This window comes from Mya arenaria, chromosome 4, assembly GCF_026914265.1.
Source record: "Mya arenaria isolate MELC-2E11 chromosome 4, ASM2691426v1".
In the NCBI taxonomy this organism is placed as follows: Eukaryota; Metazoa; Mollusca; class Bivalvia; order Myida; family Myidae; genus Mya; species Mya arenaria.
Genome location: NC_069125.1, coordinates 41,078,126 through 41,101,026, shown reverse-complemented (window position 1 = coordinate 41,101,026; position 22,901 = coordinate 41,078,126). Strand labels below are relative to the sequence as shown.

At 37.5% G+C, this 22,901-nt stretch overlaps 1 long non-coding RNA gene across 1 annotated transcript; it reads left to right on the top strand.

The window, feature by feature from the left end:
* The first annotated feature begins 111 nt into the window (after positions 1-111).
* On the top strand, positions 112-14,686 carry LOC128232944 (uncharacterized). The gene is made up of 10 exons (XR_008260584.1): positions 112-257; positions 3,456-3,638; positions 3,996-4,177; positions 5,806-6,089; positions 9,178-9,283; positions 9,854-9,954; positions 11,029-11,307; positions 11,461-11,528; positions 12,688-12,913; positions 13,987-14,686. It is a non-coding gene; the product is annotated as an uncharacterized LOC128232944 (long non-coding RNA).
* The last annotated feature ends 8,215 nt before the right edge of the window (positions 14,687-22,901 follow it).

The window sequence follows — 22,901 nt, the reverse complement described above, 5'->3', positions numbered from 1 at the left end:
CTGGGGGGGGGGGGGGGGGGGGTGCATGGTTACAATTGACTGGTGCATAACATGAAGCCTCTGTTTCAGGCTCCCTCCTACAACACTCTGAAATACACCGTGATTGGCACAGACAGTGAACGCCCCCCTGTACTTTTCTGTTGGAGAGACGACCGGAGAGGTCAGCTCAAGATCCGTGCTGTATGCAGACCAGACAGATAACCAGTACATTGTGAATAACTTGGTCATGGATAAGACTTAAAGCTACCCTCTCACAGGTTGATTTTTTGTCTTGGAATGAGCTAAATTTTGTGTAAATGCCTGAAAACGAATGAAATAAGATTGCTGATAAAAGATTTTTAGCTCTACTGGCCCCAAACAAACAGTTTATTTGCTAGAAGGCCCCCAGCCCATGCAAACATCACACAATACATACATGAAATCTACTTGTGCAAATTAGTGTGTATAGATAGAATAATAGTATCTGTCAAATCATAGTTTGTAGATAAAGTTCATCTCGATACAATGACTTTGATAACATATATATACAATACGATGTACTAACAGTCAAAACTTATAACAAATATGTAATGTTTAATCCTGGAAACAACTATACTGGAAACTAATCCACCAGGAACCAGCATCCTTAATGTTAGAGCAACAGATTCTGAAATTAATGTAAGCATGTGAGAATGAAGAGGGTTTTTCCGAAGTTTACAATGTGGTTAAAAACATCGTTGTTAACTTTTGAAGGTGATTATTTCATGATATGCCCATATATTTAAATAAACCATCACAGCTGAATCAGTTGTCAAAAATCTTGTAAAAGTTTCTGCAAAGCACAAGAATTTCAATGAAACTTCGAGAGCAATAAATATTTGGAAGTTAACAACAATGACATTAACAATGTTGTTACGTTTGTTAACAAAGCTCTGAACCATTGGCCCAATTCTGTAAATGGTATTAATATTTCATCATTTTTTAGCTCACCTGAGCACGAAGTGCTCAAGGTGAGCTATTGCGATTGCCCTGTGTCCATTTTCCGTCGTCCGTCGTCAACAATTTGACTTAACACTCTAGAGGTCACAATTTGGGCACTATCTTAATGAAACTTGGTCAGAATGTTACCCTCAATAAAATCTTGGATGAGTTCGATATTGGGTCATCTGGGGTTAAAAACTAGGTCACCAGGTCAAATTAAAGGAAAAGCTTGTTAACACTCTAGAGGTCACATTTATGACTGTATCTTCAGGAAACTTAGTCAGAATGATAATATTAATACTCTCTAGGTCAAGTTCGATTCTGGGTCATGTGTGGTCAAAAACTAGGTCACCAGGTCAAATTGAAGGAAAATCTTGTTAACAAGTATAAGTTGTGATATTTGATTGAAACTCAATAGCAGATTAAACATAAAGTGGTTACTGGTAACTTGTTATTATGTAATGTTTTACTAAAAGGGTGAATATCTGTTTGATTGTTTAGGGTACCTTGCGATATGACCTAACAGGGCAGTACTTCTCCGTCGCCTTTTACTTCATGATTGATGAAACTGAGGGAGACAGCATGGTGAGAAATGCTCTCGCCAGTGACACCACTAACATACACAGTATGATCCCTGTTAGCAAATAAACTTGATTGTCAGTTCATCAAACCAAGCAATTTTTCACTGAATAGACAATTCAATTTGAACCGCCTTGACACTGGCTTCAGGCAATCTTTTTCAACTCTTCAGAGATCTAGTTTTGTTTTCAACTGTATGGTTCTTGCAAATGTAGTTTTAAAATTCCCTATTTAATTGGGTTATTGAAGTAAAACATTTGCAGACTGAACAAGTCATGTACAAATGCTTTGCCAAGTAATCAGCCCAAACCCTAGTCCCAAAACTCCTGCACTGTCAGAAAACAGCTCAATATCAGCATTAGACTCCCAGAAGTGATTATTTAACGCCCTCCTGCGAACACAGAATTCCAAAAATGTTGCAAACGTTTCAAAATTGCTACAAGAAATACTACATCCGAACGGTAAACACTTATCAAAATAGTATTTGCCCTGAAACTGAAATCCAAGGAGCTCGAAGTCATTGGGATTCACTGGTAACAAACGGAAAGCATTTTTAACATCTAGCTTAAAGAGCAATGCGTTTTTCCCTAGAGCTTGCACCGTTTCGACCGCCTTGTCAAAGTGTGCATATTGAACAGAGCACAAAGCAGGATCAATGAAGTCATTGACGGAGTTACCGGCTGGATATGATAAATGGTGTATCAGCCTAAACTCCCCTACTGATTTTTTAGGGACCAAGCCTATAGGTGACACTCGCAGGTTTGGCCTAAATGAAAAAGGACCTGCTACCCTACCTTCAGAAACTTCTTTCATAATTTTGTCCTGCACGATACCTGTATTTAACTGCACAGACTTAAGATTTTTAGCTTCTAAGGCCAGCCTAGGACCGCTATAACACAATGGAAAACCAAACTTAAAACCGCTAAGTAAAATCCCTGCCTCATCTTTATTGTAATGTAGAAGCTCACGCTCTAAATGATCTAATATGATTGGGGAGGGAGCTAATGTCAAAACATTATCAATTGAGTCTTTACTGCCTTGAGTACTAGCCCCGGCATCCGAACATGCATCTTGCACCCCTACGAAACTGCTGGCCTCTGTCGTGAAATTTGACTGTGGGCATGCTGACCTACCATGCTGCGTTGACAAGCAAGCAGAGCACCTATGCGCGAACCTGCAGGGGCTCCAATGGTAAAAACCTCTGTTAAAGTCAATGCAAGGGAGAGTGGGGGCCGTACTCTTACTTGGCACATTATAGCAGGGCCCGGATTGAACAGGCTGGGACAAAGCCACCACCCGTAACCACAGGTCTGCGTTTATTTTGTCCCATGGCTGTTGGCAAATTGCTTGATGCAGCCTAAACTGCTCGTCATAAGTTCGCCATGCGTGACCAGCCTGGTGAGCCGCAAAGTCCCTTAACAAGCTCATATATTCTAACATCTTGCGAGACTTGTCAGGGTATTTAATCAGGTAAACATTCATATAAATTACAAATGCATCTGTCCATCTCTCAATGGAATGGAATTTGTCATTGCATGTCCTGGCTTTTGCTTCTAAGGCCCCTTCATCCGTAAGATGTAATAGGCCAGGTTGATTGAACAATGAAGATAGCTCGATAGAGCCCTTTAACAAAATTGCTAAATTAAAGTACTGATGGCTCCAAATTGTCTTGTTCAGCCGAGCAGAGACATGACATGACATCCCATCCCCACCACACCGTACCAATTCAATATTGTCATCCATTTTGTCCTGAGAGGCAAGATCAAAAAGACCTTGTGATTTAAACAATTTTTCAAAATCCACAAAATTACCAAGGTCATCAACTTTTCCCCCGTTTCCGTCTTTCCCTCGCTCCTCTGTTTATACAACTTGAATGTAAGGTGTAGCTACTGTATACTGACTTATGTATATTTCAGCTGAGAGTTCAGGCCTATGACACAAAGTACCGGGATCAGATCGCAGAGTCCATTGTCAGCATTTCGGTTACACGTAACAAGAATGGTCCGGAGTTCCTACAGTCACCATATCGAGTCACCATAAACGAGACAATCAGCCTTGGTTCATGCATTATCACTGTGTCAGCTGAGAACAACGATGGCGTATGTACAATCAATCAACCAAACAAACAATTACAAAAGTTTTATCATCAACACTTTCATAAACAATGTGTGTTTATATGTATAAAAAAGATGCAATAAAATTTTCAAATTAATAGTTTCAAAAAAAACACCTTACGGTCAGCTGAAATTATTTTCTTTCGAATTTAAAAAAAGTCAAATTGATATAAAAAATCATATCCCAGTCAACCGTTCTGGCTTGCAGCCTTTACATACTGAAATTTAAATAAACAAATATTTAGAAATCTAGCGGATAATTTGTTATCAACACATTATGTTACTGATTGATATAATTTTTTGTATTTTTTCAAACCTTACTATATTCTTTTTTACATTCAGATGACAGTAGTTGGCAATGACAACAGTAACCCTAGCAAGACGGCCTTCGTGGAGGCTTTCATCACTGTTGTCTGTGACCAGTTCCCTCCCTTCTTCTTGAACACACCATATTCTGTTGTCTTGAGTATGGAGCAATTGGAGCACAGGTCTTTAATGTCAATGCTACTGACAATGACCTTGTGGTATGTATTTAGTTTTGATTTTCCTATTAATGCTACAATTTCAACATTGATAGTATTGCATTTGAAAAAGACTTCACTTACATATTAAAAAAATATTTTCGTTAATGATGTCGATATAAATAACAACCTCCTTTTCGTATTCAGCAAAATGTTTTTTTTGTGGGGACATGACCAAGTATTAATTTGGTAGATAAAGGCCTCTGGCCCAAAATATATTTCATAATAATAAACAGCTTACGTAATGTTTATAGCTGTGTCATAGTACATCTATACATGAGATGAAACCTTTACTTGATTTTTATAAGTTCTGACTTGTGAGGTTTGTTGGAAATGTAATGATATAAAATGGTTACTAAAAAAATCAACATAGATCTACATAGACACTAATTATACATTTCAGGGCCAAATAAGAAATGCCCTCATTATACCCCCACAAACGAAGTTTGAGGGGGTATATAGGAGTGAGCTTGTCAGTCGGTGGGTCTGTCGGTTTTCATGGTTTCCGGACGATAACTCATGAAAGGCTAGACAGATTTGAAAAAATTTTGGTACACAGGTGTAACATCAGAAGATACAGGTCAAGTTTGATATTGGGGCTGGTGGGGCCAAGGTCAAGGTCACTGTTAATAAAAATAGAAAAACAGTTTCCGGACGATAACTCATGAAAGGCTTGACAGATTAGAAAAAATTTTGGTACACAGGTGTAACATCAGAATATACAGGTCAAGTTCGATATTGGGGCTGGTGGGGTCAAGGTCACTGTTACTAAAAATAGAAAAATGGTTTCCGGACGATAACTCATGAAAGGCTTGACAGATTTGAACAATTTTTGGTACACAGGTGTAACATCAGAAGATACAGGTCAAGTTCGATATTGGGGCTGGTGGGGCCAAGGTCAAGGTCACTGTTACTAAAAATAGAAAAATGGTTTCTGCTTCATAACTTTTATTGGGCATGAGATATTGTGATGAAACTTGCTGTATAGGCAGCCTCTGTGAAGACAATGCTTGTGATTGAAAATGGGGCCAGTGGAGTAAAGGTTTTTGTGCACTGTTACGAAAATAGAAAAACGGTTTCCGGACAAACGATACATGCATGAATCAACCAGTTCTTTGTGTCAGAGTTAGCCTTTCCGGATTCTTTATAAAAAAAATTTGTGAAGTCTTGGGATTTTGAGAAAAATATTTGGACTCATTTTTTAAATCTTATTTTATGAACATAATTATAGTATTTGGGCTGTCAATGGAAATCTATATCTGGATGATTGTATGAAGATTTTAAGAAGGGCTTTTTCACTTCATAAATAGCATCAATTATGATTGTGCATTTCTAGTTGAAATGGCTTATCAGAAAAAAATTATGGAATAAAATTTATCATTAATAAATTGACAGAGTGTATTTTAGGTTTGTAAGTGTTTATTTAGGTGACTCGCCATGTTCAATATTGATTTTATCCTTAGACATGCCTCAGTGATTCCATTCAGCCTATTGGTCAGCTAAATATACAGGCCAATCAAAACACTTAATTTCTAATCGTAAATTTAACTTCAAAGTTGCTCATTGAATAAGGCCACAAATCTGTAAAATGTGCTTTGGAAAAAGCCTTAAAATATACACGATATTTTCAGTTCACCTTCCGTGCATGTGACAATGGACTGCCGCAGAGATGTGCCAACAGAATGGGAACCATAACAGTGACGTGAAATGCCTTCCCACCTGTGTTCAGTAATGTACCGTACTATCGAGTAATTGCCGAGACAACTGCCATTGGCACCACAGTTTTGAGACCAGATCTGAGACCTTGTATTTGAGGCCATCTCAACGAGATATCCCTTCGAGGTTAATAGACTCTGTAAGCAGCGCTGTTACCTTACAATATGACAACCTTTACTACGGACCTGCTGCATACTCGGTAAGGGACTTTTTATGCCCCCGAAGGTGGGCATATTAAAATCGCACCGTCCGTCCGTCCGTCCGTCCGGCTCTGTAACTTTCCCTTGTATGGACAGATTTAAAAATAACTTGCCACATGTGTTCCACATACCAAGACGACGTGTCGCGTGCAAGACCCGTGTCCCTAACTCAAAGGTGAAGGTCACACTTAGTGTTTTTTCACAATGGAGTGCTGCATATAAGGACATAGAGTATAGGTTGTCGTGTCAGGGCTGTAACTTTCTCTTGTAAGGACAGATTTAAAAATAACTTGCCACATTTATCAGTGTTCCACATACCAAGACGACGTGTCGCGTGCAAGACCGGTGTCCCTACCTCAAAGGTCAAGGTCACACTTAGTGTTTATTCACAATGGAGTGCTGCATATAAGGACATAGAGTATAGGTTGTCGTGTCAGGGCTGTTACTTTCCCTTGTATGGACAGATTTTAAAATCACTTGCTACATGTGTTCCACATACGAAGACGACATGTCATGTGCAAGACCCATGTCCCTACCTCTAAGGTAGATACACTAAGTGTTTATTCACAAGGGAATTCTGAATATAAGGACATAACAGTGTAGGTTGTCAAGTATGGATGGTATTTTTTTATGTTCAGAGGCAATATAAAATAACTTGCCATATGTATTTGACACGTAAAGGCAATATCAACTTTTCATGTACTGACCTTTTTCGTAGGTCAATGTCACATTCGGGGGCATTCGTCACATACTGTGACAGCTCTTGTTCTTTTTTAGATACACACTAAAGAGTAAGGAAAAGTAATGATTTTTAATGTATAACAGGGTTCGGTAGGATTACAAGAAATTTTAAGTCAATAGTCTGTCGGACTACTAGAAAAAGTAAATATCACATCAGGTTATTGAGCATAAAATCTTTATTACGCTTAAACTTGCGTAAAACGTGTTGTTATTTTTTTTTAAAAAGCCTAATATCACCGGTAAACACTCATTCTAAAGTTTGCCAAATATGGCCGAGCAGTTCAGGACCACCTGGACTGTTCAGCAAGTTTCGCGCGCATTGCGTATAGCCTTTCGATCAATATTTAAACCAATCTGTATAATTTTGACTGTCTTTATTTAAAAAGGGAAAACCATTTTGCACTGTATGGTGTGTTTAAATCGTCAGACACGTGAAACTCTGCCAGTGTACCTTGCATTTTCGGTCAGAAACAATGATAGATACGATGTTAACAAAAACTTGATGGTTGATACTATTTTTAGATTTTCTGAAATGACGTCATGGTTATTTATCATTTAGGATATTGTCAAATGTCAGTGTTTTTGATAAAGCAGACAGAAGGAACATTATGTATGGCTTCTGATATCTTTTAACTTGCTTTTAGAAGAGCAGCTGATGAATTATTCATACTGCCAAAAAAGGTCTTATTAAGTGTAAGTGCAGACGACGGCAAAATTGTGTGCGTTAATTTTCCAACAAAATGTCATTTTATACATTGAAGATAGGGCCAATAACAATTTTTATCTTACTTCCTTATTAAATGAATGAATAACAATTTGGGAATTAAATTCATTATATTTTAAAAGCATTATTAGATGTTATTTTAAAAGATTAACAAAGAATACTGAATAGTAGGATGCCATTTATCATATATTGCTGATCAGTAGGATGTCTGTCATTTGTGCCGTAACTTAGCAACAATCTCGGTCGAGGTATCAATTGATTTATTGCACCATTTTCCTGAAAGTGACAGATTATGGGGTATTTTAGCATGTTTTTTAGATTTTTTAGTCTGGGGTATTTTAGCATGGTTTTTAGATTTTTTAAGGTTTTAAAATTAAATTTAAAGGCCAAACATTGTTTTGAAGAATGTGGAAATTTTAAGATTGAGACAGATAAGAAACATGACCAATCAAAGGGTTATACTGACAATGTTTTTAAAGAGAAGGCCAAGTCTTACAAAACACTGAAGGAATCCGTTGCAGGCTTGCATTAGTTTGGACTACCAGAATTTTTGCTGGACCACCTGGATTTAGATCCAGTAGTCCTAGGGGCTACCTTGTAAAAAATGTTAGTGTCTAACCCTGTATAAAGAAGTTAAGTTTTGCATAAAGGTGTCAGCCCACAATGAAATGCTTCCGGGTCATAGTACCCCTTCTTAATTTAAGAAATTTTGTCAAATCTTTATGACACTTAGAATATTTGTCTGCATAATATCTTGAAAGTTCTTTAATATGGGTCATTCCCGGTCAAAATTTAGGTCACAAGGTCAAATCTTAGGAGAAAGAATTCCCTTGGTCATTAAAATTCATTAATTTTTGTTGACTCTTAATGAAACTTGGTCAGAATATTTGTCTACATGTTGTCTTAAACATTTGTGAATATGGGTTACCTCAGATAAAAAAAACTAGGTCATTAGGTCCAATCTAAGGGATTATTTTCTCGATGTCATAAAAAAATGAAATCTTAGATGATAAAGTGTGTCATCTGGGGTCAAAAACTAGGTCTCTGGGACAGATCTTATTGGAAAAGCTGATGATATTATAAAATGTTGATTTTTCCTCACACAAATGGAATAGTTTCTGTTGATCAGGTTATTTGTATGAACGATATCTCCAATAAGTATAAATATGGGTCTTATTGGTTAAAAATACTAGGTCACTACCTCAAATCCTAGGTTTGCAAAATTGCATCGTCAAAGAAAAAATCTGGCTTTAATGCAGCATTGCCGCATTGGCGTCTTGTCACAATATAGAACAACTATCAAGAATCTCATACAAATAAATGTTTTTTTTTATTTGGCACGATGATGCAAAACCTAAGTGCACGCTGATGCTTAACAAAATTCCAATTTGGCATGGCCATATGCAGAAGAATATTCTAAACTTAAAGGTCACTGTTGGTTCCTCTCCAGTCGAAAAGTACAAATTTCATGTCCAATGATTATTTCTCAGTGATGACCACACCATGGGTGATACAAGAGCTCTTTAAAAAGCTATCTCTAGCTGCAATTGTTTCTGATTGGTAAAATTGATGTAAGTTGTCTTTATTAACAGTGTTCAATAAATGTTGTACACTGTTTGCAGAGCAGCAGAGCTGTACATCACTGGATGTGAATGGTGTATGCAGCTATATATATGCCAGCCTGCTGAAGGAAATATCATGATCACCTTTCCAACGCCAAGATCTGTGGTGAGTAATGTTGTATACCTGTTTGCTGTGGGGGCAATACCATGCACCTCCCTGGATTTGGACTGTATTTTTGTTTTCTGTGGTAGGGTTGTCAGGGAAGTAACTGGATCACCTGTACGGTGCCAAGATTTGTGGTGAGTAATGTTGTATACCTGTTTGCAATTGGGGCAATACCATGCACCTCCCCGGATTCGGATGGTGCATTTGGTAACTGAGATAGGGCTGGGGCTGTCAGATACCAAAATCAGTACATGGACACCAATTTCAGGCAATGGTATTTTATGTAAACAATGTCTCAAGTACAGAATAGCTATGAAAATATTGTATTTAATTTATTAATTTTCCTTTTTGTGATTTTAATTTTATTCTCTTTACCAATTAGGTACAAGTCATACATATGTGTTGTAAATAGTTTCTACAAAAGTTGTATCTTAAAATCTTGGTTAAAATCTGCTCAGCTGAAGTAATATTTTGACTTTATGACCAATTCTGTTGTTTGCACAAATGTCCCAATAATTTTGCCAATCGGTCTTTTACAATTAAAAAATAATTGTGCACATTCTTTTCAAGGTCAAGTCCATGCGATTGGTTGGTTGTATGGAGGAAGCACTACAAACGGGGAAAATGGGACCTCTGGTGTCACCTACATAAAGGAGGACAGATATAGAAGGGTAAATTCTGTAAATTATTATTGAAGTAAAATGGAGTTATTAGTACTCTTGATTCAGGAAGGTTTATTGAACTACGTTGATTTTGGTAGATTCGATTCAACAGGTTTGTTCTCTAACACTGGCCACTATGGATGGAATTGTGAACGCACTGAGTATTAGGGCAAATGAACATGTGGCCAAGGATGGCAACACTGACATGCCAAAGAAGGTGATCATTGATAAAGATGGTGGCTCAATGATTGTGGAACAGTTTCTGCCAGTGCTGACTATGTACTCACTAATCAGAGGATGTGGTGAACTGGGAATGTCAAAGCCTGCCGCAGACCTTGTGCTGTAATGGTGGTCAATTATGAACCGTTTACAGTGGTGCACCGCTTCAACGTTTCCAGTGGGAATGTGCCTGACATTCTTCAATATAACATAGTTCTCATTGGATACCTCCAAGTACACACTGAGTGAAGGAACACAAGGCACTGTATCTGTAACTGCCTCTGTCCTAGAGAACACAGAGTGTGCCAACTGGAGCTATGACCTTGAAGAGCAACCATCACTGCGCATTGAAGAAAGGGTCCTGTTGTTCATTCAAAATTCACCCAGGAGTGGAGATAATAGTAAGGTCTGGCACCAATACAATCTCAGGAACTTACCCTTTAAATTACATTATGTTTGATGGGTCGATAACTAGAATGGATGAAGGTTACAAGTTGTGGATAAGATGCCACCCATGGATGGACAGGTTACAAGTTGTGGATAAGATGCCACCCATGGATGGACAGGTTACAAGTTGTGGATAAGATGCCACCCATGGATGGACAGGAAATAGGAAGCATCAAGAATCAAGCAACATCCAACAGCAATGGAAACGCATGCAATGTTACTATGTTACGCATAGTAATTGTATTGCAATGTTGGGTTAATCTGATTTAAAAACATTGCCTTTTGAAGTTTGCTTATTTCTTTTTGCAAATATAAATCAGGAATAATTGTTTGTTTCAGTGTAAGATTGTAATATATTTTACTGAGTGAGAACCAAAGGCTATATTTCACAATGTCATATTTCGTTTCTTATTCCAGACATGCTGTTCGATATTCAGAACCATCGCATCATACAAGAAGGTTACCCTATCAGCCAATGCAAGAGTCATTGTCTGCTGTGATGCCAACAGACACAAGGGCTGCATCTCTAACCTAGCACAGCAGATACAGTTTCTAAAAAATAACCTTAAGAGCTTTTCTGAGGTGATCTTCAAGCAAAGACTGGACTGAGTTGAAGGGTATCCAGTTTGTACATTTGGTCAAAACTGACTGGTGTGAGTTTGGACCGGTTCTGCTGCTGGCTGTATTGTATGTTAGGTATTGTCAACTTGTCTCTTGAATGAAGAAATCATTCTTTAGAGTTTTCCAAAGTCAGTCATAAGTAAATTACTAACAACCTTTTAGCCATCTACGTTATATTGTGTAAACTACCCACATTGCTCATTTACAAATTTCCCTTGTCCATTGCAGGTACAAATCTATTCCTGCCTGACGTCCTCAACTATGTTCCATCTGTAGATCAACGATTTCTCTTATAGGTATTTGTGTTTCTGAATTAATCATTTATACAATTTATGTATTGCTCCTGAATAAGAAAGGGCTTAGCCCGACAACAAGTTCAAATTAGAATGGAAGACTGAATAAACAGCTGTGAGTGAAAAGGACATTTAATTAATTTAATGTGAGAACTATAATGTAACATATAATACTAGGCATGGATTAAAGGCCATAGTAGCAATAAACACAAAACACATGACATTTTTGTAACAATAAGCACAAAACACACACCATTATTGTATCAATAAGCACAAAATACACCAATATGAATATATATATATATATATATATATATATATATATATATATATATATATATATATATATATATATATATATATATATATATATATATATATATATATAAAAAATATAAATTTTAACATTCATACAAATTTAGTCTAAAAACAAACATAATCTATTTAGAAAAAGGGATGAAACTTTGCAAGCAATTTAGTATCTCTGACGAGGTTATTGATGGCCGTGTGACCTCTTGAGGTTCTATCAATGGATATTCTGATAAGCCACACTTTAGATGTGTACAGTTCAATTAGCTTGGGATTATTCTGGTCAACTCGCTTACCATAAATAACATGAGGTTGGCATGTTTTTATTCTAAATGATTAGAGAAAAAGTTTTAAGACACACATGAAAAAAATGAGCCTTAAATATATGAAATGTTTAATAACATAGAATTATTTATGAAATTGTTCAACATTAATTTTATAGTGGTGGTTAACTACATGTATATACATGTATTAAAGTAAGTATAATACTTAAACAGTTTATTTTTGTAAGTACATACTACCAATATTTAACCATAAGTTGATACATGACAATAACATGTTTGAATCAGGATTTATAACGATTCTTTGATGTAAACTTCAATTAGTGACCCCATTTAGTTAAGCACTGGGCATGTTTGACCAAGAGTAAATTTGCAGGAAGCATCTTTGTGCAAATGAAAGTACTTACACATGAATATTTCTTTAAGAGTGTGGAAGAATGCCATTGTGTTTTTATCATATTTTTCTACTGTCGAAACCCGTTGCTCATATAGCAGTAGTAAGTAAAAAAATAAAATAAAATCATAATACAAAGGTATAAGTACAAATATTAGCAATGATCTACATTTTGCAGTTGCTGACATTTGCTGACCGCTATAAGTATCGATTGAGTACATCCAGGATTATGTATACAGTTTTCTTGCCGTACCTTGGTGGTGATGAACAACATCAGGTGAAGACTAGCACAGTTGATGCATCTGTAGAAATGCGCTGATGGGTGTTACATGTAACTAACATTATACTGCAATGAGCAGTGGAGTGCTCTCAGAATTGGAACCATCAACTCAGGCTTGACTAAGGTACACTTATATTCATGTATTTACATGTGGAGCAAGCTCAGAACTGGAACCATCAACTCAGGCTTGACTTAGGTACACTTATATTCATGTATTTACATGTGGAGTGCGCTCAGAACTGGAACCATCAACTCAGGCTTGACTTAGGTACACTTGTATTCATGTATTTACATGTGGAGTGTGCTCAGAACTGGAACCATCAACTCAGGCTTGACTAAGGTACACTTGTATTCATGTATTTACATGTGGAGGGCACTCAGAACTGGAACCATCAACTCAGGCTTGACTAAGGTACACTTATATTCATGTATTTACATGTGGAGTGTGCTCAGAACTGGAACCATCAACTCAGGCTTGACTTAGGTACACTTATATTCATGTATTTACATGTGGAGTGCGCTCAGAACTGGAACCATCAACTCGGGCTTGACTAAGGTACTCTAACATTCATGTATTTACATGTGGAGTGCGCTCAGAACTGAAACCATCAACTCGGGCTTGACTAAGGTACTCTAACATTCATGTATTTACATGTGGAGTGCGCTCAGAACTGGAACCATCAACTCAGGCTTGACTTAGGTACACTTATATTCATGTATTTACATGTGGAGTGCGCTCAGAACTGGAACCATCAACTCGGGCTTGACTAAGGTACTCTAACATTCATGTATTTACATGTGGAGTGCGCTCAGAACTGGAACCATCAACTCAGGCTTGACTAAGGTACACTTATATTCATGTATTTACATGTGGAGCAAGCTCAGAACTGGAACCATCAACTCAGGCTTGACTAAGGTACACTTATATTCATGTATTTACATGTGGAGCAAGCTCAGAACTGGAACCATCAACTCAGGCTTGACTAAGGTACACTTATATTCATGTATTTACATGTGGAGCAAGCTCAGAACTGGAACCATCAACTCAGATTAGTGTTCATTTATTTTTAAGTGGGACAATTAGCTGGACCAAAAACACTTATGTTTATGATTGTTTTTACATGCAGAGTCAATTGCAATGAACAAAGTATTTATTTCAGTACATTAAATACCATCCTCTCAACTGTTATATTTCAGTATATTTAATACATGATCCTCTCAATGAAGACAGCCTGAGACAGCTGCAGGTCAACCTGTTCCAATAATGCTGGAGACAACTACAGATGAGCTAGAGACAGCAGAAGAACCGGATGAGGTATATGGAGAGCTTGAACAGTCCGAGGCAGCTGCAGTTGAACCTGTTCAAGTAACGCTGGAGACAACTACAGATTAACTAGTTACAACAGAAAACCAAGGCGGGGTGTGTTGAAAGCATGAACCTGTTTAAGTAACGCTGGAGGTGCTGGTAGATGAGCTAGAGATATCTGAAGACCAATGTGTGCTACGTGGAGATCATGAACAGTTGGAGACAGCTGCAGGTGAACTTGTTCAAGTAATGTTAGAGACACCTATAGATGAGCTAGAGACATCAGAAGACTATAGGTGGGTGGATGCAAGTGGTGAAAATTTAGAAGAAATCAACTCACTTCAAGGCAGCTCCATTCCAGATGATGACTGCATTAGAAATTAAATACTTGTATTTGTGTGTTATCCAATGATAAGTGATATATATTTAATTTGCTTGATTGATTGGTTTGTTTGGCTGTGTGTTTGTGCAACAATATTTATCCATACATTTGCATTTCATCAATAGTTGTACATCTACAAAACAATGATCTTTATTAATTATATCAAATATTATTAAGATGTTGATTAAAGAATCAACGGTTTAGAAACATATGAGAATCTTTTTGCAATTTGAAATGGTGATGAAAATTGTAGACATACAATTTGATAAAGATTTAGTTTACAAGTCCATTGGATACATTATTATTATACTCCCACAAACAAATTTGAGGGGGTATATAGGAGTGAGCTTGTCAGTCTGTCGATCGGTCGCTGTCGGTTTTCATGGTTTCCGGACGCTAACTCATGAAAGGCTAGACAGATTTGAAAAATTTTTGGTACTCAGGTGTAACATCAGAAGATACAGGTCAAGTTCGATATTGGGGCTGGTGGGGCCAAGGTCAAGGTCACTGTTACTAAAAATAGAAAAAGGTTTCCGGACGATAACTCGTGAAAGGCTTGACAGATTTGAACAATTTTTGGTACACAGGTGTAACATCAGAAGATACAGGTCAAGTTCGATATTGGGGCTGGTGGGGCCAAGGTCAAGGTCACTGTTACTAAAAATAGAAAAACGGTTTCCAGACGATAACTCATAAAAGGCTAGACAGATTTGAACAATTTTTGGTACACAGGTGTAACATCAGAAGATACAGGTTAAGTTCGATATTGGGGCTGGTGGGGCCAAGGTCAAGGTCACTGTTACTAAAAATAGAAAAACGGTTTCCGGACGATAACTCATGAAAGGCTAGTTTTTCTTGTCAGCAGTGTAACTTCTAAATTACTCAATAGATTTAAATAAAACAATGCATGCATGATAAAAGATGATGCAGTGTGCAGTAACCTTGGAGTTATGGCCTCTTTTCAAAGGAATGGTTTGCCATTCCTGTGTCCAGGCGGCATTTGGGGGTATTCGTCACTCCTGTGACAGCTCTAGTTATTATTATTATTATTATTATTATTTTATTTATCGTCATTATACGAAAAAAGTATGCGATGTGGTTCTGATTAAATTTCCTTGATATTACCAATGACTTTGTTAACTTGCTAAATACATGTTTAAATTTGATAACACGTAAAAGTATATTTTTTCTACAAGGTAAATTATTGTATATGTCGACTCTCTAAAGGAATTGCATTAAGATAATTTCTAAAGAAAGTATAATAAACACTAAAATGCTTTCCCTCTTTTATTACTACTCTTAAAACGGTGGAAGGTAAAACTACATTCTAAATGAATCTGATAATATTGTATTAATTACAAGAGTTTTTTCAAAGTTGAGACATGAAAAGTGATTTCTACTGCAATGTGAAAATATACACATACAAACAGGGTTTTTTGAAGGATTATATTGAATAGCATGGAAAGATTTTTTGGCGTAAATCAAATATTGTTTAGTTGTTGTTTTTTCTATCCGAATTATATCAAAAGATGATGCAACTCCAAATAGAATGCAAGAGTGTTGGTAAGAAAATAGATACATGTATACGTGTTTTATAATTATTTTTTATACTCGAACGTGAATAAAATATCAACGGAGTAGAGACAAATTCAAGACAATGATTCCAATAATAAATTGTAGCCCAGCCCATTTGTTCTTTTTGTTTTATTTGATTGTAAGTGTACATGTAAAGTGCATGTAATTTAAACTGTTTACAAAAGAGCAATAAAATATGATTAAACTAAACGCCTGTTGCAGTAAAGGTCGTAAGGCTTCTGGTGCAGTCACATTAGAACGTATAGAAGTAACAATTGCCGGACGCATAAGTTTCACCAACACGCTGGTGTACGTTGACATAATGTAAGGGTATGTTTCTAGTTATAAGAACGCGTGTATAAGCTGACAAACGTTGTTGTACGCAGTGGTCGAAATCGGCGTCTTCATAAGTTTGGTATACTCTAAACATGCGTTAAATACGCTAGAGGTATGCTATTTATACGTCGAGATACGTTGACATGAAGGCGTACCGTACAGCTAAATTATTGTTAACCTGGGTAACTTACTTCCAACTCATAACTGCAACGCATATCGATATATTCAGAGTACCTCGCCATCTTTTCTCCACCCGTCATCGGAGAAGATGGAGGACCCTCTTCCCCTGGCATCAGAGAAGATGGGGGACCCTCTTCCCCTGGCATCAGAGAAGATGGGGGACCCTCTTCCCCTGGCATCAGAGAAGACGGAGGACCCTCTTCCCCTGGCATCAGAGAAGACGGAGGACCCTCTTCCCCTGGCATCAGAGAAGATGGAGGACCCTCTTCCCCTTGCATCAGAGATGGATGATCCTTAGATGCTTCGACAAGAATACAAACTAGTCGTTCTCCAACATTAGTCGGCTTCGTGCTAAAAGGATGAGGAGGAGAAGAAGTCAAAAGAGGCACGATAACCATCACTAGGAGGAGGAAAGAGTGGTGACCTCGAGCGGCCGGTATGGGGCGCAGCTGGGAAATCATGAGCAGGTGAATCGGCGGCTATGGACGATGATGGTTTAGATGGGTTCTGCTTGACTCTACCTCAGCTCCTGGCAGGTTTCTTGGGTGCTGTATTCTTGGGTGCCATGTTCATGTAGATAGCTCGCTGACTACTGTATGAATGCGTACTGTAGAGATATGCGCTTTATGTATGCATAACGTCACTTGACTGTCGGCAAGGTACTCGTACGTAGATATAGGTCAGGAACGCTGGTCATACGATTTGATACGCTGTCATAAGTTATATATAAGTAAGCTATACTTTCAGGTTAGACATGTGATAAGTATACGCTCAATACGTTTTATAAATGCATTCGCCTAATTTATTAATGCTGTAGAATTTGCGATGCCTTTTAGGGCGTCTGCCGACGTGTTGACGTGATTTATGATTTTCCATACGCTATATATAAGGTTCTATTTAACGTCAACGTGTGACTGTACATATACCATTAAGAGTGTATATTTCACTGCGTAACCATGTTGTTTGCGTAAACTGCGTTTGAAAAAGATATCCAGAAAAACATTTCCATAAAATGTCTTATAATCGGCATTAGACTGTCTGGTTAAAGAGTGTTACGGCGATGTTGCATGAGATACAGCACTTGGTTACACCTTTCACGTGTAAAAACTTAGTTTAAGAAAATAAATACACAGAAAACAATCTAGTATACTAGTGTTGATAAGTGCAGATTGTTGGAGGTCATGGCAGATTGCAACGAGCCACTGATAAGCCCAATTTGGACACTGATTTGGTATCAATCGGCTGGCTTTGACTGGCAGACTAGGTCTTGTCAATTTTACTGCGAAAACCTCCACAAATCAGAATCCGATGCACGTAACCGGGTGCAACTACGTTCTTACACCATAGTTATGTCCATGTCACACGTGTTGTTATGGGCTTACGCCTGGTGTTATGGTTAACACTTGTTACGGCACTACACCGAGGTAAAATGAATATTGTTGTACCAAACTTATGCCCTATCTCAGAGATACCTTAACCAGTGCTGTTCAATGATTAAGACGATGTTGGGCGCACTTGTTGGGCTGTTACTCAATGATTAAGTCTTTAGATGGTGTTGGGCGCACTTGCTGGGCTGTTACTCAATGATTAAGTCTTAAGATGGTGTTGGGCGCACTTGCTGGGCTGTTACTCAATGATGAAGTCTTTAGACGAAGTTGGGCGCATTTGTTGGGCTGCTACTCCATGATTAAATCTTAGACGAAGTTGGGCGCATTTTTTGGGCTGTTACTAAATGATAAAGTCTTAAGACGATGTTGGGGTGTTACTCAATGATAAAGTCTTAAGACGAAGTTGAGCCCACTTGTTGGGCTGATACTCAATGATTCAGTCTTAAGACGAAGTTGGGCACACATGTTTGACCGAAAATGTCATGTATGCTTTTTAATGTTCCTATGCATGACTTGACGCATGTAACAGTATGAATATTTTAAGAAGATAGTGATGTTAGTATTACCTTTTTAGGCATGATTTGATTGTTTGAAACAAAATTTACTTCGATGTACAAGTAATATAAGCGATAGTTCTCATTTAAAAAAAAAAAAAAGCTAAGTGGTAGGACGTTGCCACCTTTTTAACATCATATAGCATTTTTAAACTTTGATGTTTTATTTGAGACTAGCATGCAGACTAAGGAACGAACGTTTTTGTGAAATGTATTATTATATTATTGTGTGAATACCATGCATTCTTTAGCACAATTTTTGGAGAAAATGTTATTCTGTTCAAACGCAATACTTCTTTAAGTTTAAATTTAAATGATTTATATAATTATTCCTTTAAACCACGATCGATCACTCTTAAAAATAACGCAAATTAATAGTATTTTTACAGTTGAAGGGAAGTAATCGTGTTTAATATGTATGATATGCTTACATCGATACATTCCCTTGGCCTTGGCACAACTTCTCGTGTGTTTGTTTACGCAGAATGTAAAGATTATACAAATAAGGGCGACACCATCCCGGCTTTGGAATCCGGAATACCGTTTTTATCCCCCGCCTATGAAATAGGGAGGGGGATATTGAAATGGCGTTGTCCGTCCGTCCGTCCGTCCGTCTTTCCTTCCGTCCGTCCGTCCGTCACCTGCGTTTTCTCAGTAACTAGCCGGTATAATTTCATGAAACTTAAAATAAATATGAACCACTATACTGGAATGATGCCCGTCCAAAAAAAATAATTCGATTGGTCAATTGTCCTTGGAGTTATTGCCCTTGATTTTTTTTTAAATGCACATTCACAGCCATTTCTCAGTCACTAGCTGGCAGAATTTCATGAAACTTAAAATAAATATGAATTACTATACTGGGATGATGCCTGTTCATTTTTTGGATTGGTCAATTGTACTTATAGTTATTGCCCTTGATTTTTTGAAAAACTCTCATTTACAGCCATTTCTCAGTAACTAGTAGGTAGAAATTCTTGAAACTTGAAATAAATATGAACCAACATACTGCGATGATGCCTGTTTATTTATATTTTGGATTGTGTAATTTCTATACGAGTTATTTGCCCTTGATTTATTAAAAGATCCATGTTTGCAGCCTTTTCTATGCAACTAGCTCGTAGAATTTCATGACACTTGGAATAAATAAGAACCAACATAAAGTGATGATGCCTGTCTATTTTACTTTTGGATTGGTCAATTTTCCTTAGAGTTATTGCCCTTGATTTATTAAAAAAAAATCATTGCTTGCAGCCGTTTCTCAGTAAAACCAATGTGCTTATCTTATTCTTTCTGAGATTTTTTTTAACCTTCAAGCACAAACAAGCCAACAAACACAAACAAGCCATCGTTGGCGGGGGATATATTTTCACTGAAAATGCTTGTTTGAATTTGAACTGGTATTTGCTAAAGTAAAGCGTCCCAATTTTAGTTGATATTTGACATCTCTGGCACTATGGCTACATACAGCTGTGAAATTGAAGCAATAACAGTCATGGGTCACGTGAAACACAGACGTTGTTTCTCTCTTATTTTAGCCTTAATCAAATTGATTTAAATGATTTGTTCAAAATGAGGTATAGTTTTGCATAATTTTCGCTATTCCAGTGTTATAAAATTTCACTTCTATATGTTATAATCGACATGGCCAGGGGAGATCCATTGATTTAGCGTTGCGATTCGAACTGTCGGAATACTCGAATGATGCCCCGTCAGGGTCGGGGCTCCCCCTCCCGCGCACAATACGTTTGCATTCAGGCTCAGAAAGAGTGGCGCTCGATTAACTAGAATACTGTTATTTATGTTTGCTGGTTTTCTTATGCAGTTTGACTCCGGCGTACTTATCTCGGCATCCGGAACCCGCCAAAGTCGGCTGGAATCCGGCGTACCGAAAGGTGTGTTGTTTTTTGGGGAGGGGGGGGGGGTACCCTCGCCACGGAATCCGCCGCCGCCGCCGCCCAACACTAACAAGCGCGATGAGGACTGGTATTTCGCTGACATATGTTGGAAGAATATGTAGGTAAGCATGTGATATGAAGCGATACTGTATCGAAGATTTATTGAAATCCTGTTTTTATTGATTTTTTTGGCATTTCAACGGAAAAGTCTTTTGACAATAAAATTATGACTTTATTGCTGTGCTTATTTGTTCCAGACTATTCAACAAACCAAGTCTTGTGGCTCTTGGGTGCTTTTTGTGAAAATAAGAGAATGTGCATGAAGTGAGACCCGTACCACCATTACCACCTGCGGTGCAACCTTCTTGCAAATGGTATCAACGTAAGAAGCCGAATTTATACCGTAACTAATAATCATAATATCATCTCGTAGATATCCATTAACATAAAGAAGCAGGGACGGTTCCGAGATATGATGTACGGTATAACTAATTACCACTACCACTACCACTACCACCACCAATAATGACAGTAATTTCATCTCATAGATAAGATAGTTTCACGAGGCAGAGGCGGTTCCATGTTTTGATGTAAGAGTGGTTGTAATTTGGTTGTGCACCTTACATGTGCCAAAGCGCCGGAGACCGAAACATTTCAGCCGTAAAATTGAGATGGCTGGTTCATGTACAATTTCCAAAACGTTCGGCTAATTTTAATCTAAGACGAAGCTTTTTCGTGTATTTTTTTTTCTACCACGTTTACATGAAAAGTTGACTTGGACAACTTTCTGATGTCCTCGCCCTCAACCCACCTACACCAAACCCTGGACCCGTCTGTGGTCACTAATTGGGCATCCATATATCCGGATATTATATTGTCATGTACATTGATATACTATACATCCTAATGCCATCGCTGGGAATAGGTTCAGTTAGTTCATTGGGGGGGGGGGGGGGGCGCTAAGCGGATATAATTTCTGCTATAAAATCATGTGCAATACAGAATTAAACCTTTCACAGACATTGAAGCAAATGGTCCACATTGCACATTGCAGATATTAAACATTCTATACAAAAAGTAGGAAATAAATAATGCATAAATACATATCTAATCAAATGTGTATGATGTTAGATTCAACTATAAGTATATTTCAACTACGCCCCACTTGACAGCACAAATTAGAACAGTATACATCAGTTACGCCCCGCCAGGACAGAACAAACAAAAATTGTATATCAGTTACGCCCCGTCAGGACAGAACAAACTATTGGCATAAAACAGACCGTGAAATGATTCTATTGTAATCGAACAATACCTTCTAGCCCGGGGGAATGTGTACACATGATTGTGTATTGGAGTGAGATCTGCATTTGCATTGACATTTGTTACTCAGTAGAAGGCGGGAAGCTACACAAAGTGCTGGACATTTGGATAAACTTGATCTGTTTGTAGGTATGTACAGTGTTTATTTCCATTTTGCTTGTCGATTTAATGCTTTGTTTTATCGGTCGTGTGTTTTTCTTGTTGTTAACGTTGCTATACAAATATTTCACTCAACTCGGAAACATTATCCGACTGTTCTAAAATAGCAAAACACCAAGTACGCCAGCTGTATAGTTTTGCAAATGTTTCAAGTCTGTATGCTCTATTACGTCCAAAATCACTATTAAATATCTATTTTTTTAAACGCTTACGTCAGTAACGGCAAAATTTGGTCTTCAGATTATGAACAGTTGCCTTAAACTGATGAACGTCCATTGCACCACCATGACAAAATAGTCGCCGACGCCTCCTCACCGGATTGAACATAATCACCTAAGTAACGTCACCATGGCCATCGCCTGGTCCACGCCCGGTCCTCCGTTATCACATGTAAGGCGTTACCATAGTACCTCACGTCTCTCCACCCGGCCTCATTACGTACTGCCACACCCCTCCACACCTGTGCCAGCGGACGTCGACAAGAATACCAACGAAAGATAAGTTTTATTTTTTAATACTTTTTGGTAGTAAAATGTTCGAAGACAAATCTGCTTGACATTCGCATGTGTTTCGTGAAAAATGCTTAGCGAAAAACGAATGTTTAAACTTTAAAGGTCACTTTATATTTTATAAGCTTTACATAAACATATGAATCAAAATTTCATGGGGAAAACTTAATTTTAAATGAAACTTGTATAAATGAAAAATTAAACACAAACACATTGATCTCATACGAAAGAAGTATTTTATGTTTAAAACTCTTATGACCATTTATGAAATAAAAAAATCGTTTTATTTTTTGTAAAATTATAAAAAAAAAATAGTTAAGAAAATACACGAAAGTCAGATAGGCATTTTTTGCTGGTATAAGCAATTTTACAGTGAAAATGCTAAAGGCGCCAGCATCTTTCCCAAAATTGCTGTTACCGAACCATGGTAGCTGAAAATGTTTATTCCATTTTCGTGTATATTGAAAATATTACCTTGCACATTAGTGCAGACATTTTTGGG